This window comes from Chinchilla lanigera, unplaced genomic scaffold (assembly GCF_000276665.1).
Source record: "Chinchilla lanigera isolate Chin_1 unplaced genomic scaffold, ChiLan1.0 scaffold00042, whole genome shotgun sequence".
Lineage (NCBI taxonomy): Eukaryota > Metazoa > Chordata > Mammalia > Rodentia > Chinchillidae > Chinchilla > Chinchilla lanigera.
The window spans coordinates 4,890,195-4,907,457 of record NW_004955443.1 but is presented as its reverse complement, the minus strand read 5'-3'; the positions used below and the strand labels follow the sequence as shown (position 1 = coordinate 4,907,457).

The 17,263-nt window shown below is 37.6% G+C and overlaps 1 protein-coding gene across 1 annotated transcript in view; it reads left to right on the top strand.

Moving 5' to 3' along the window:
- Nucleotides 1–17,263, top strand: part of Grxcr1 (glutaredoxin, cysteine rich 1) — a 109,694-nt gene that overhangs the window by 1,292 nt on the left and 91,139 nt on the right. The window lies entirely within an intron of this gene.

Sequence of the window (17,263 nt, the reverse complement as noted above, 5' to 3'; positions counted from 1 at the left end):
TTAGCAAAAGGTACTCGAAAATACTTTATTTCAAAGGAAGCATTTGAAAAGATCAGATCATGAAGATTTTTAAAAATTTAAGTTTTAGTTAAAGAAAAAAGTAATTAAGACCAAAGCTTCTTTTGGTACATAACACTTACCCATGACAGATTTCCAGAGATTAAGGGTGTGGGCCGAAATGAGAAACAGATGTCTACATTTTCTAGAGAATAATCCTGCATGGATTTATAGAGGTATGACTATTAGGCTAAGTGGGATGAGTTTCATCCAAGTTAAAAATCAACATTGGCCAAGTCTAGACCAAGATTCTTTGTAACAATTGTTTAAAAATGTTTGCATTTACTGTACTTAAATTAACTTGCCATTATTTGAGTTGATTTCTGATTTGGAGAGTTGTATATAAAACTGGTATACTAGTTTTAGTACTTTGACTTTCATCTTACGCTAGTCTCTCCCAATACTATCGTTCATGAGTAGGTCTCTTAAATCTTCAAAACCTACAAGAGAATAACTATTCTTCCCGTGTTTTCACCTTGGAATAAAAGAAATAAAAGAAATCCAAAGTCAAAATTGTAATACCAAATTAGGTTATAATATTCACTTGCATACTTTCTATGCACAGTTGTCACCCTTTTGTGAGAATAAATCAAATAAAACTGTCTAATACTGAATTCAATGCCATTCACTTATGGCTTTAAAAGGGCAAAAAACAGTTACTGGCAGAGGTTCCTTAAAGTCTTTGATATTTAATCAGGTTTCCTTCCCTCCCATCTTGTCATTCCTTCTTAATAATGTGGCTAAAGTAACCAGCATGTTGTAGATAATCACAAAACTTAGTTATCATCTTTAGTTTTATCATCGTCACTACCATTAGCAGCATCAAGTGGATATTCTTGAATTTCTTTAGGACAAAGAGATGGAAAAGGAGCACTTGGGTCGGGGCTGCCAGTGGCAGTAATCATTGTCTACGAGCATCACACCTTTGAGTTGTGCAGTGCAACCTGTGCAGCATCAGGGAGACAACTGATTTGAATGTTTGCCTTTTGCTAAGGGTTGCACAAGTCACAGCTAACTCAAGTCTCAGGGCTTTGTCTTAGGACGCCTGGGAAGGTTCCCATAGGCGTCTCACAATGCAGTAGCAGAGAAGCCACAGAAGCTGAAAGTTAACATTCAATTACTTCTGTACCCACTACTAGGTATGACTTTCCCCCTGGATCTCTGCATACTTTCTGTAGTGCTTGAAAAGTAAGCAACAAACCCATATAACTAGTTTAGCAGTTCCTGTCATGGAAGAAAAAGTGAGCAGTTGGTATCATGGATGTTTAATTAAGTTCCAGTGCACTGCCAGTCTTATGAACAAGGAGCTGTGATTGAAGAAAGAGTCAGGCATTTCTGCCTGTTTTAAGCTATAGTATCTTAAAGCACTCAACTTGAAACTTGTGAGGGATCCCTGAGTATAGCTTGTACCTGAGTCAAAAACCTAATAAATCTCTTTGCTTCCTCTCTATTAGCTTTCTACTCTTATGCCTATTTCATAAATGGCTTGCAAACATTTCAACAGTACAAAGAATAATGCTTGAAATGATTTTTTTTTAACTTTTTACTTTTCAGCACTATTTATGTAGAATAAAGTCTATAAAAGAGATAGCAGAACAAAGGTCTATTTCATTTGAAGATGCACAAAACAAATTAAGATTGTTAAGTGATGGGACCAAGAAGCAAAGAAAGAAAGGTCACCAGGCTGCTTGCGTGGATTTTGTAGAGGGTGGGTTAGTAGGTGAATCTCTCTTGAGTCTCCAGCTGTTTTAGATCCAGGTGATTAAATTTTTCATCTCTCAGAGAGGTAACAAGACTACAATGCTTAGGAGAGGCTAATTTGGAAATCTGGAAGCTTTGAATCTAATTGTGGTTTAGAAATATGAATTTATTGAAAGCTCTTAAGTTTGAAAGTCATTGATGTAGCACATAACAGGGAAATTTTCCCAGTTCCCTAAGGTAAAAAATACTTCTGAGTTTCTTTATGTCTTCACAGTTAATGAGGAAAATGAAGATCATATTGATCAATGATTTTTTTATGAGATTAGTTTATCAGGAAGGTCTTTCCTCAGCCAAAAATGAACAAAGGTTGTCCCAGCAGCTATATTTGCTATTGATAACCTAATTTATCAGTTAATTGGAGGTTGACACTGGAAGAGGATGACTTGGTTGTCACAAGCAAAACTGGTGCTCAGCATTGTTTACTAACTCAGGATGGATGATATCTCTACATGTTTCTGTCAGTATTTCCTATCCCTCTCTGGTTCACTAAATCTAACTGCAGAACTAGAATATTCCAGCAATAACAAAATGATGCTCTTGGTGACTCCTTGGTCTTGCTGGGATTTTGGGGATCTTTTTTTGACCACTGTATATAAATGATGATAAGAGTTAACACTCACTAAGTACTTCTTGAATTTCAGGCACTGCTTATATTATTACATGTATTAAAATATTTATTCCTTACCACAACACTGTGAGTTATACTATCATTAATAAATTAGCTATAATTTGATCTCTTCTGTATATAAAACATTAAATTGTAAATTTAAAATGTCACACAGAGAAATTCTTATGTAATTTTCTATCAAAACAAACAATCTATTAATGCACTTTTAACTAGCTGGCAACAGCCAAGAAACTCTAAAATTTTTTATATAATTCCAAATGATGCGAGAAACTACATTAAGAAATCAGGTGATTTGCTATCAAAATATCGGGAAAGAAAAGGCATCGAAGATGAGTTTTTACTACTGCTATATTATTAATGTGCAATTAAAGATTATAGACTTGTAGAGTCCTGTGACTACTTTTTATGTGTTATTCCATTACTGCTCTTCTCAGAGCTGTAGGCTTTGACACTCAGGAGGACCTCAGTAAATGCTTTTGCTTTGAATTAATGAATTCTGTGAATTTTTTGGGGTTATTTCCCTCTTTTGCATCCTTTTTGGTTTGGAGATTTCCTATACTGGATAGCACTATAATTTGTGGGTGAATTGTTGCTAGCTTGCCCCATCCCATTCCTTGTCTTGTAGGTAACCTTTAACATTCCTTGCATCATTCACTTAATAACCATTCATTGCATATCCACCTTAGAGAAGCCACTAGTTTAGACAATGTAAGAAATAAACCTCATTTTCATGTAATATTCAGCAGTGTATTGCGAATGGTTGTGTAAAGCAATTTTGGAAAGGATTTACGTATAAACTTGATTTCATTTGCCATCTCTAGGAGATTCTGTTTTCTTCTTGTCCCTGCAGTCCCTGCTGTTCATCGTTCATTTCTACAGTCCTTATATTTTTCTCCTAGTTTTTTTCTCTGTAGATCATTATTTTATTGGATCTTTTATTTCCTTTCTCTAATGTACCTTTTGCCTCAAGGACCAAGAACTAAAGGTGATCTGCATAATTAAGGACACTTATCTTGATCCTACAAATCTCCAGAAATCAATAACAGTGACTGATCATGAGCACTGATATATCCAATTCCTGTGAATCTAATAAAGCCTTCTCTTTAGCTTGATAAATAGAAAATTAGAAAATCTCTATTCTCCCCTACCCATCAGAACTCATATCATAATAGCATTTCAATTTGTACAAGTTTGGTTTCTATGGCCTGAACTTATTTTATGAATCCATTTGAACTCTGACTTCAGATCAACATGCTAAGCAGTCTCACAGATTCTACAAGATGATTTGCCATTGCCTTTTACAGGCAGAGCATAGTTACCACATAATTAAAGAATAAGTATCTGATGTTTCTAAACTTTAATTATAAAATCTTTACTGATACATAATTCATGCATCACTCAATTAATCTATTTAAAAGGTATATAATTTTAGTTTGTTTAGAAAGTTGTATAACTATCAATGCAATCAGTATTCTCATCAACCCTCCCTATCCAGTCATAGTCATTATCCATTTCTTTGTCCTTTGTCCACTTATTCTTTCCCCACAAAATCCCCTAGGCTCAAGAACTTATGAACTTTCTGTCTCTGTTTGTTTGCTTGTTCTGACCATTCAGAAATTATTCCTCCTATTTAATGGTAGTTATAAATCTTTTCATCAAAATCTACTCACTTCCTCTTTCTGCTAGTCACTCAAGTGTCTGGTAATCATCACCCTACCTCTCCTTCAATGAGAAAATCTTTTAAATAGTCCACATATGAATAAAACTGCATGGTATCTGTCTCTCTCTGCTTGGCTTAACTTCATTTACCACAATGTTCTGCAGGTTTATCCATGTTGTTGTAACTGACAGGATTACATTCTTTTTTACATTCTGAATAGTATTTCGTTGCCAATATATACCACATGTTCTTTACCCATTAACCCACTGATGGATATTTAAGTGGAATCCATATTTTGGCCACTGTTAGTGGTGCTGTAATAAGTATAGGAGTGCAGATATCTCAACCTGGAGAATAGTTCATGTGCATGTGCCTGAGTAGAATGCTCTTGTATTCTGTAGTTGTTGTATAGCATGTTCTCTATATGTCCATTTGGTCTACAGTATAATTTAAATTTGATGTTTTCTTGTGGATTATCTGTTTGGATATTGCTGAAAGTGGGATGTTGAAGTCTCCTACTACTATTGTGTTAAAGTTCATCTTTTCCTCTTGATCTATGAATATTTGCTTTATACTTTAAGTGCTTAAATGTTGGGTGTATCTATATATTACCAATTGTTATCCTCTTGAATTGATCCCCACATCATTATATCATTATATCATGACTTTCTTTGTCTTTTTTTCAGCAGTATTTGCTTTAAAGCCTATTTTACTTATATAAGAAGCTGATTACATGAAATATCTCTTCCTAGCCTTCTACTTTTAGTCTATGAATGTCCTTTTAGGCAAGGAGAACTTTTTCGCTCACAGCAAATATTTGGGTCTGCGTTTTAAAAATCCATTCTGTTACTCTATATCAGTGGTGGTGAACCTATGGCATATGTGCTACAGTGAGTACACATTACCCTCTCTGTTGGCTCATCCCAGCCACTGAACATCAGGTATTCAGGTTTAATTGCAATGTTGGCACTTTTCAGTAAATAAGTTGGATTTGGGTTACAGTTTGTGTACTTGGTCTTTTAAAGGTTTTCCATCACTGTTGTATATCATTTGATTTATGTATTTCACCTATTTATATTCAAGGCTGATAGAGAGAATTTGCTACTTTCATTCTGTTAATTGTTGTCTAGATTATCTATTTTTTACTTTATGGTTATTTTATCTAGCAGTATGTTGTTATTTATTGCCTTTAATTTTTAGTATGTCTATTAAAGATTTTTGGTTTGTGGTTATTATGAGGCTTACAAAAATTTATATTTACAACAAAGTATTTAAAACTAACTTTGCTTATAAAAAACTTCCATAAATTTACTGTACTTTCTCCCTTACATTGAGTTTTTGATGTTGCAACTTACAGCTTTAGACTGCATATGCCTTAATGAATTATTGCACTTATTACTGTTTTAATAGTCATTATCTATTTACTCATTATATATTTAGTCATTATCTATCTCCTTTGTCTTTTAACTTTCAAACTAGAATTATGCATGGATTTATATACCATTATTATAATGTGGAGGACTCTAAGTTTGATTGACTACTTACTTTCACCAATGAGTTTGATACACTCAGATGTCTTCATGTTACTCATCAGGATCCTTTTCTTTCACCTTGAAGAAGTCACTTAATAATTCTTATGAGAAAGACCTGGCAGTGATGATCTCTCTTAGATTTTGTTTGTCTGAGGAATTCTTTTATCTCTCCATTTGTGAATGACAGCTTTTCTGGGTACAGTAACCTTGTCTGGCAGTTTTTTATTTTCCCATTAGCACTTTGAATATATTATCCTACCCTCTCTTTCCTCATAAAATCCTTTCTGAGAAGTTTACTGCTAGATATATTGGAGGTCCCTTATATGTTATTTGTTTCTTTGCTCTTACTTTTAAGATGCTATCTTTGTCTTTGATTTTTAACAATTTTGATTGTAATATGGCTCTGACAGTTTTATTTAGATGAAGTGTGATTGATGTACTTTGATTTTTATGGATTTAGATATTTATAGCTTTGTTTAAGAAAATTTTCTATTATTTCTTCAAATAAGCTTGCTATTTTTTCTTTCTCTTGTCCATCTTCAATTCTAATGACTTGTACATCAGCTCTGTAGATGCTACCCTATGAATTCTATAATCTTTCTTCATCTGTTTTCATTCTTTTTTTTTCTTTTCTCCCTTTGACTGGAAATTATCAAATGTCTGGGGTTACAACCAGCCGGCCTATCCAGAATCCCAGGCTAGACTAACTAGTAAATGTCTAGCACCACCAGCGAACACCTGCCAATTGCGGAAGAGGTCACCATCTCATCAAACGTGCAGGCATCACCATAAGGATACCCGGATTATGAAAAATCAGAGAAAAATGACATCAACAAAGGAGACTAATAAATCTGCATTAATGGACCCAGAAGAAGAGGAGATCTATGAAATGACTGACAAAGAATTCAGAATAATCCTCTTAAGGAAATTCAGAGAATTACAAGAAGTTACAGACAATAAATTAAATGAAATTTGGAAAACGCTTCATAAAAAGCACGAGACATTTGACAGAGAATTAGAAATGAGAAAATTTCAGATAAAAATCCTAGAGATAAAGAATGCGATAAGTGAACTGAAAAATTCAACAACAGGTTTCTACAGCAGACTTCACAAAGCAGAAGAAAGAATTGGTCAGCTTGAAGATGGGACATTTATTTCCAAACTTTAAAAAAGCAATATAACATCAGAGAAGACAAGTATTAATTGGGGGCTTATGGATGCTGGGAGAATTTCTGATATTTTCTCTTAAAACTAAGTATTTTAAATTATGCTTGAACATAAGATAACATATATAACATAATATAGCAGTTTAAAGTCTATAAACTGATACACCATCAGTCTCTCAATCATGGGATTTACAAAATTATGAACTGAATAAAATATCATGCAGAAATTTTTATTTAGAAATTTTATTTATTTTCACAAAAATAAGATTTGAAATCTCTATGCTCAATTTTATTTTTTTAGCACTTCATTATTTCATCTGATTACTACAAATTATATCTTAGAACATTTCATCAGGAGAGAAGAAATAAGTTCACATTTGTTCAAGTAACCCTGCCCCACAATTAGTAAAGTAAATAATAGGACTATATTTTACCATATAGATTCATAAACAAAAAATCTAAGGTATGAAAAAGTTAGGTTACTCCTCTTAAGTAATTAATGGTATGGAATTGAAGATCTTTTCTACAACAAAACTGTATAAGCTTAACTAGTGCATAAAGAGAGTAGGAAAGTGAAAGCAAATATGTTCATGTGAAAGAGATAGTTTTTGTTCAGCGAAGGCTCTGGGAAATAATGCTATTTTAGGAGAGTGGAAAGAGAGAGAATGGGGAGAGGGAGCACCACACTGGTGAAGAAGGCTAAATGAAGGTCATCTTAGAAAGGGGAGAAGAACTGGCTGACCTCAGGGGAAGTTAGTGAGTCAAGAAACTGGCTGGAGGGTCTCCATGGATTAAAGCAGAGTCAGCACAGAAAGCCTGCTCCGCAACCCAGTTTACAAGAGCCCGGAGCTAGGCCAGGTCGCAGAGCAGCTGTCCTTCCCTGCCCATGGCTTACATTGTGGATCCACTACACACGTCTCAAGGCCATTTCACAAGTACTCTCCTTTGACAGCTGGCAGCACAGTGCTGGCAGGGCATTTGGCAGAAATGCCCTCCCATGTCTTAAGATTCTGCTGAGGTCCTTCCAAACTGTCCTACATTTTTCCTGACCCAGAACTCATGATTTCTTCCTGAGTAAAGAGCAGAGCCTTTGGCATTCCAGTCAATCATGCTGGTTTTATAAAAAATTAAGGCCATAGGACCTATTTTTAGAAAGGACTGAGCAATGATTACTACTTACCCAAAATATTGGTTTCCTATTGTTGCTGAAGCAAACTGTCATGGACTCAGTACCTTAAAACATCACAAACTTATTATTTTATATGTATGAAGGTCAGAAGCTGGGGTATTATAGGGCTAAAATCTAGGCTTGGGGAGGGCTGTTTTCCTCCTGGAGGCTTTAGGAGGGCGTCTGTTCCTTCACTTTCCAGTTTCTAGAGGCTGTTCACATTCCTTGGCTTATGGATCTGTATTATACTGACCTCTGCTTTCAATATTATATCTTTTTGAATGCTCTCTTTATCTTATGCAGACCTTTGTGATTACAGTGGATACACCCAAGCAATCCAGAATAACCTCCCTGTCTCAAGATCCTTAATGCAATTACATCTGAAAAGTGCTTTTTTGCCATGTAAAGTAACATATTCACAGGCTATGAAGGTTAGGACATGGGCATTTTGGGCATTTATTATTCTTCCTACCATACTTTATGTTAAGGTTATTGAAAATATCAGGGATATGTGGTAGATTCAAACTTTAGTCATACTATGTATTGACATACCCTTTGCCGTGGCCATCTGAGGGCAGAGTGCGCTTGCATAGCATTTGACATAAGTCTTTGTCAAATGGCCTCTTTTTGCTGATGAGATGGTAGCATAGGTGACACCAATACAGGTTTGGAGAGAACATACATTGTATGCTTGACCTTTCACACTCCTCCCATTAGTGTGAAAAGCACATGCTGTGGGCATCCCACTGGTTTAGAAGTATAACAGATGATAGTTATGAGGCACGTCTTTCATGGTTCAACATAGGTCAGCAAGCTTCCAGCTTACCTTCAGATCATGAGTGATACATAATTGCTTAAAATTTCATTTCCTTTGGATTGGGTGGCTTGCTGAGCAGCAGAAGCAAACTGGCTACAAGCTCAATGATGTAAAGGACTTTGCTCAGAGTTATACAGATGGTAATTGAATTAACTGCATACACATTTAACTTTAAAGCCTGGGCTCTTTTCCACTAAGCAGCTAGCATCCAACCATTCATCATATGCCTAAATCTTCTCTGGAACATCTTTGTTAACATCTTATTTAGCTGTTGGTGGCAATTTCTCAGGGTAAGGATTTAACAGGAAAAGCCTGCAAGGTTTTCTTACCATCCTGTGTCTATTGATCACACCGGAATGAAGCATACGTGATAGAGTGAAGGACACCTATCATCTATGTTGATATGTAGCTTAAGATTAATCTTTTTATTGGGCACCACACACTGCTGTGATGTTGGCATGTGACTTATCCAAATATTTTTCCTTTGTGATGAATTTCATGAGGTTAAAACTTTCAGTCATATAATGCAACTTTTTTTTAAATTTCATACAATTGTTTTGTTAGTTTCATACAGAACATACAAATTTCATACAATTTTTTTTTTAGTTTATGTATGCATATGATTCCACATTCAGTGAAATTTAACATTACTGTGTTAGTCTCAGCTGTTGCAAACTTTTGGCATTCTTGTCTTGTATACAGCTGTGTCTGAGTACCGTCTTGGGTCAATGGAAGACAGTTTTGATCATAGCAAATTATCAGTGTGGAGTAATAAATGCCACATAAGTAAAAAGATATTACTTTAAAGGATAGTAAATATCCCTAATGAGAAGGCAAAAATTTATTTTAGAAACTGACATTTAAACTAGGGGTTTTAGGAAAAAAGAGAAAGATGTGGAAAGAGGAGAAAGATAAATGGTGAAAAATGGTTGCAACACCATCTATATCCACCTCAGAGGACTCCACAGGTTCTCCCTTGTTAAGTTCCCTAGGAATGATTCTTATACATGACTCCTAAGGTGGTGGAGCCTTGTTCATAAAGGAAGTCATTCATTTCCAGGGGCTCATGCATCCTTCCTGTGATTTGGGTGTGTCCCCTCAAAATTCATGTTTTGGAAACTTAATACCTCATTGTGGCAGGGTTGGGAGGTAAGGTTGGATCATGGAGGTAGAGCTCACAGGAATGGAATTCATGCTTTTCTTAAAAGAATAGCTTAGCTGTCACAGGGTTCAGCTTGTTTTTCTTTGGCACGCACATGCCATCTCTTCCCTTCACACTTCTATCTTATTATGAAGCACAGTGAGGTTCTCACCAGATATAGTCATCTAATCTTGGATTTCCCAGGCTCCAGGACAGTGAATCTAAATAAATTTAGTTCTTTATGAATTTCCCAGTCTCAAGAATTATGTTAATGCCATAGACAGCATAATAAGACAGAAAATTCATAGTGAGAAAGGGGGCTGTTTCTATTCAATGTGAAAGTCATTTTGGAATTGGGCAGTGGGTAAAGGGTAAAGGCTGGAACAGTTTTGAAGTGACTGCTAGAAAAGTTAGAATGTTATACTGAGAGCTTTAAGAGCAGTCCTGGTGAGGGCTCTGCAGAAAGGAAAATATGAAAAGTCTGGAAGCACTCAAGTGGCTACAGTCAGACCACGGATGGACATGTGGACAGTGAGGGTCATTCCGATGATGTCTCAGAGACGAAAACTGATCACCCAATCTTAGATATTCTATTATAGCAACAGAATACAGACTAAGACAGTTTTACTTTTTATATTTAGAAGGCAATATCTCTGATCTCTGGGGAGACATAACTTATTCTCTTGGCGAGAACTTCATTGTTGAGTCAATGAAGTTACTACAAAACAGTAGTGGCAGTGCTGGTGCTGCTGGTGGTGTTGGTGGTGGTGTGTGGTGGAATGTAAAATGAAGGAAGCTTCATTCATTATCCAAAGAAGCAGTAGGAGCCTGGAGTTTGAATATTTAGCTCTTTGAGTGCTTGTTAACTCAGACTTAACACAGGTGTACATTCTTTAGTCAGCTCACTCCTTTTGGAGACACAGTGCTTAACACTCAATTTGCCCTGGTTCCAATCCATCATCTGCTGACTGCATCACCTTCTGACTCCAAGATAGAGACATCATGGTAGAAGAGTATGATGGATCAAAGCTGCTTAGTTCGTGGTGGCTGGAAACAGCAGGAAAAGAGTGTCAGTAAGGAACAGGTGAGGGACTATGTGTAGTACCCAAGCTCACGTGTCTATGACCCACCCAGACACACATCTAGGAAAATGCTTTACTAACCTGCTAGGCGTTTCATAATCAAATGACAACATGTCAGGACTAGTGGTCATATATTTTTCTCAATTAAAAGAAATAATAAAAAATGTATTACAAGAATGCTACACACAAAATAATTTCCCTTAACTGAGGAAACAGTCTCTTTCTAATGACACAGAAAACAAAATACTTAAAAATTTAAGATGAAGATTTATGTCTCTCTCTCTCTCCATAGATCCCAGATGGTAGTTGAGACTATTTTTTCTTCTTCTAATTTTGTCCTTACTACGGTGTCCTTTGAGGCAAGTGTGTTCTGCTCATTACTCAATTACAAGGAGTGTTTTTCACATTTCTATGAAGGATTTCTGGAGATGAAATTATTACCCCCAAAGAAATAAAGGTGACGGGAGCTTATAAGATCTAAAACACACCTACTTAGGCCTGTGTGGAGATCAAGTAGCTACTTATTTTGTGTGAATGAGTGTCCTTCTCTTTCTCCTTCACTCCCTGTTTCTTTTGGAGGTATAAATGTGATGCATACCTGACTGCTGCTGAAAACACCATCTCACTTGATTTTTCTAGTGAAAATTGTCCCTCGGGTCCTATTTGCATGCGTGGAGGAGAAGTTATGTTAGTTATCATTGGTACCCTTTGCCCACCCATTATTGACAGTTAGATATGCAGGTTTGCAAGAGGACCAAAAACCTTCGTCCAGGGATCCCAGTGGCTCCACCTTTGTCATTGCTCCTTCAGATCCATGAGGCATCACCGATCTGACAGGCAGCTCCTATGGCCCTGCACATCACATCTGCCCAGGATGCCTGGCTTTGCTTCTTCCAGCTCTTGGGACTCTGCAGCTTCATTATGTTTACATGCAAGCTTTTGAAGACATGGCTCTATAAATTACTCCCTGGAGCAAAAGAATTGTTGATGTTTTTGAAACTGATGCCCCATTTTTAATTGTGTGAGAGAAAAAGAAAATATTTTAAAAAAAGAAAAATATCATTATTCTCTAGAAGTTTAAATTATTAACATATTAATTTTAAATTATTAACATGTTCACTTTCTCTCTGTGAAGAAGAGTACTGTTCTCTTCAGGAGGAGACCTGGTACAAATATAGTCTACAATTTTCTAACAGTGTATTCTGGGGAAATATACTTCTGCAAACCCCATCTTTTCTACTGGTAAGTGAGCAAAATGATAGCAAGTATATCCTATGAAACAAATGAGATATTGTGTCAATGCCAGGCATATCATAAGTGCTCAGTAAATATTGTACTGTTCTTTTGTTGTCTCTCAAACAATGTTTGAATGAATTTTTGCAAAGCATTCTGCTAGGATGTCAGGGTGCAAAGATGGATACATCATTTCTGTTCTCACAGAAGGTTTGTCCTTGTGAGATATGCAAAGATGTAGGTGTTGCAAAAAATGATAAGTACTCAGGTGCTAATTGGAGGATAGAACTGGGGTATCTGAACCAATTTTATAAATCTTACAGTGATCTTGTTCCCCTAAAATAGCATCTTTTACATCTAAAGATGTGTGAGAAACCTTAGGTTGCTTGTCTGAAGGTAGCACGGTACTGGAAGTTTTCATTGCAGAATGCACTTCCCTTTGGGAAATCTCAACTGTTGGCTGTAAAATTAGCTCAGCTCCTATCATGCAAACTTGTTTTCCTGAAGCCAGGTCCTCTGTTTGTGATGCTATCTTGGCGCGGGGCTTCACCTGGGCATTTGTCTTGGATTGCCTGGTTTTCTACTGTGTCTGCTAGGCTGAGTGCTTGCCTGTCTGGCTGTGCTGTAGTTGGCTCTGTACCCATGAGCTCAGCCAGCCTCTCATGTACCTTTGTGTCTGAGTATTTCTCTATAACACTTCTCACCTTGACAGCCTTGTCTGCACCCTCAGGGAAGACATAGACTCAGTCTCTTCTTAATATTGGCCTGGGTTGATTTCTAATGCCTTTTCATAGCAATCCAAGCATTGTTTGTATCTCTATGGGATGTGTTGTACTACAAGCCATGGAGTGTACTGCTAGCCATGGCCTGAAATACAGATATTTATTATAGAACTATGTAAGAAATTCAGAAGAGAACTTGCTGGTGCTGTTTGGGGGGTTGATAATGTGATGAAGGACATGGACATTTTTGCTGTTCTTCTGCATCATTTTTGGCTTGTCATGTTCCTCTCAGACATTCAAGTAGTTGCTGTACCCTAAAGTTAGCTGTAGCCAAAAACAGAAGGGGGAGGAGATTCAGAGATTATTCCTTATAGTTATGTCTCTTTTATGCAATAGGAAAAGAAAATTCCAGAAACTTCCCAGATGCATTCTCTTACATTTTATAGAGTTACTTGTTATTATAATAAGACGAAGGTGATTACCTGGCATTATCGCTACAGAACACCCTAACACGGAGGATGGGGTTGCAAATAGCTGTTGGATAAGCAAGAAACAGGATCTGCCACACCACTGTTCAAGAATTTGGACATGACTTACTTTTTATTTTATATAATTTGGTTCACACTGACTCATGCTATTTGGGTTACAAAAGTGCTTTTATAGTGACCTTATTCCATAACTGCTACACATATTTTTGTCCATTCTTGTGTTTTTCTCATTTCTTTAAAAAAATTTTAGTATTAAATTTAAAAATTTTGAAATACAGGCTTGTCATCTGTGTTTTCTTGGGCCCAGAGCTTTTTATCTGACAGGTTTTATTATTGTAACACTACAACTGCATAAGCTGCAGATATAACATGAGGACTGCTAGGCAATATTTTGTTTTACAAAGCAGTGGTAAAGTGGTAGTATCATAGTTATCTACTCTATCTATGGTTACCTGTATTAGTCACCTGTTCTACTTATAGTAGGATGTTAATTGTGTAATTTTAAAAAACCACATGCTATATTTTATCTAAGCTGAACAACTTAGAATGGAAAGGAAAGTCCTCAAAACAGTGAATATGACCTTGTATATTTCCACCTGTTTACTTATATTAAACCAAAAACAAAATAGAACACAGTGACTACAGAATCTCAGCATTTATTCCCAAAGCTCCTTCCTTTCTTCCCTGCCTCAGAAGCCAGATACCTCAGGGGCTGTGCAGTCAGTAGGCTGGAACTCGTCGCACAGATGAAAACAGTGATAGAAGAGCTCTCTGCATGCCGAGCAGGACAGACCACGCTCAGCAAATGCTTGAGCTGTGCCGCCTCTGATTCTGCTAGTTGTAAACAAGCTTGTTTTTCTTTCTGAATTATTTAAAGGAATACTGTTACTCTTAGTAATAACAGCAGCCTTTACTGAATGTCTACATATGACAGAAATTATCTCAGGTACTCCTCTTATAAAACTGTTTCTTTAATTCTCACAGCTGATTTGCAAGGGGGATATTACCTCATTTTGCATGATGTGAGCTGGCAATACCCCCAACCAGTTTAAAGGACAATGAAGATATTTGTCCCTAAATACCTTGTCCTTCATTTTGATTGGCTATCTGAAATTTTTCCTATTACTTTCCTTACTTCCTGACTCCAGAGATCGCCTTTGTCTTAAGGTGGATTCCTTAGAAGTAGGAATTGGATTGGATCATTATGAAAGATGACTTACTAAGGGACCATTCTCAGAAGAAAGGGGGATGCACCAAGCAGGTTAGAGCAGAGAAGAAAGCAAAACAGGGTCGTCATCTTGGCCAGAGACCAGCATCAGTCCCGACACATGGGTGCTCTGGACTACAAATTGCTGCATGGAGTGAGTTATGGACTTGAACTTTAGACGCCTGTATCAGTCTGTCATTGGCTCCTGGCTGTGAATTTCAGTGGCTAATGTTCATAGTTAGCTGAGTAGTAGGTCATTCAACATTGCAGGGAGTCTGAAAATATCCACCACAGTCCACTTCTTGCCCTGTTCCAGCTCATTTGCTCTCTTGCATTCAAAGTTTATTCCACCCAGACACAGCCTGACAATGACTAGTGGCCAAGTTCGTGCGATAAATGACAGCTTCTAAACTGCCATGGGTCTTAAAGTGCTAACCAATATGAGTACCAGACATATCTCTCCCTGCCCCTTATGTTGAGTGGTATTTCTACCTTCTTATGACAGTTAGGCTCAATTATATTCGCTGGTATGTTAATTCCTCTTCATAGTACATAAGTGTCATTATGAGCCCAAAGTGAATAGATGGCAACAGTTGTCTAAGTTTTATGGCACTCTCACTGTGTTGCTTGGAAGATCTTCCATCTGAGATCAAGGATTTGCACAAAAAAATACCTGTTGCACAGATTCAGAGAACATTTCTCCAGTCAGGTAACTGGCAGTGATGGAAAATGAGACTGTCTGTACCTCTTCCTATTGGTTACTGGACTCAAGAATTCCAGCTATTGTCAAGACAGCACCATGTAATAACCACTGGTTAGGTGTCAGTGGCATCCTGAAGCATGGTATCTACTTCTCCAAAGGTGACCTGTCCAGACAGATGCATCCGCTGTGCTTCATGGTACACGCTCTCTCAGGTGGCAGGATAGGGTGGTCCGGCACATGGCGAGGCAATGTTTATTCTTTTGCATGCAGCTTACTTGAGTTGTTTGAACCCACTGGGACCCTGTCTTAGATAACCCCCTTTTATTTCAGGGTGAATTGCTGCTGTGCCTGTCTGACCTGTGACTTTGTAAGTGTGACAGTAGGCATGTTATGGGTGCTAATAGGTGGTTCTGATGCCCTGGTAGGGTAGGTGCTCAGTTTTTACTGGGATCCAGACTATATTTTTCAAATGCTATATCCTTCTCTCCTGCACATGTCATGGTCTTTTTTTGGGGGGGGGGTTCTCCGGTACCGGGAACCGAACTCACGACCTTGCGCTTGCCAGGCAGGTGCTTTTGCTGCTGAGCTAAATCCCCAGCCCCAAACTCATGGTCTTGATCCAGGGTCCTGGGGTTGCCGCCATGACTCACCTGTTCAGATACTCCACATAGTGCTGTACTCTGATGCAGAAAGCTCTGACCACATGCGATCTTTGGGGATCCTGGTATCTCAGCCTGGAGCCACTGCGAAGCCCCTCCTTTTGCCGGTCCTACTCACAGTCAGCAACCTTCTGTGTCCCGTGATAAACGGGTTCTAAAACCTGAAGAGACCCACCAAGCATTGCACTTCTTTCTTAGAAGGAGAAGATGAAAATATGGTACCTTTTTTTCCTTTTGAGAGGTGGGTCCAGCATATTTTAGATTCCAATAATTCACAAGATGTTTTAAATTCTGTGATTTCTGTTAGGATCTTTGTGAGGTTTCTCTCTTATGCTCTGAAGCATATATGTTTTATTTATCAAAGCATCCAAACACTTAGGATTTCTTGCTCCTCAGGTATTAGTAAGATGTTGATATTAGAGAATCAGCATGAGATTTTGTAGGTTATTGGTTACTGGCTATCAGTTCCAACTCCTGTGTCCTTGATGAGTGGCCCCCATATATCTGCAGGAGCATGCCATTCTCTAGAGGAAGGGATGGTTGAGAACAGTTTGTAGCCAACACTCAAATCAGCTGGTGAAAAGAAGAGATGGGACACAGAGAACAACCATCTACCACATGGTGCTAACATAAAATGATACCATCTGCAGACTAGGGAGTGGTGGTGGGTAGAGAAGAAATTAGAATTCAGGGCACCAGATCTCTTATGGACACACGTAACCAAAAAACAGTGAAAGGCAGATGCATCTTGATGGACAGTAGAAAAGGGAGAATTGGTAGCCAGGAGTTGTGAGTAGCTAGGGACCTGCCCTGTGGGAAGTGGTCTCTGCTGGGGAGAAGACAGTCAAATACTCAGAAATTTAGCAATTTCAGATTTTAGAGATGTATTACCCATTCCCCAAACCCAAAGCAGATTCCATGTAATAATTTATCACAGAGCCAAACCTATCCCTTGCACATTTTCCTTTTCCTAAATTGCAGTAATAAAGTTCCATCTGGTTAGTCCATTTTTATGGTTATCATTGTTTTCTCTTTTGAAAATCCAGGGCTGGGGATATAGCTCAGTGGCTTAAGCACCAGACTAGCAAGTACTAGGTCATGTGTTCGATTCCCAGTACCAAAAAAATTTTAAAAATTTAAAAAATGGGGGCTGGGGATTTAGCTCAGCGGCAAAAGCGCCTGCCTGGCAAGCGCAAGGTCGTGAGTTCGGTTCCCGGTACCGGAGAAAAACCAAAAAAA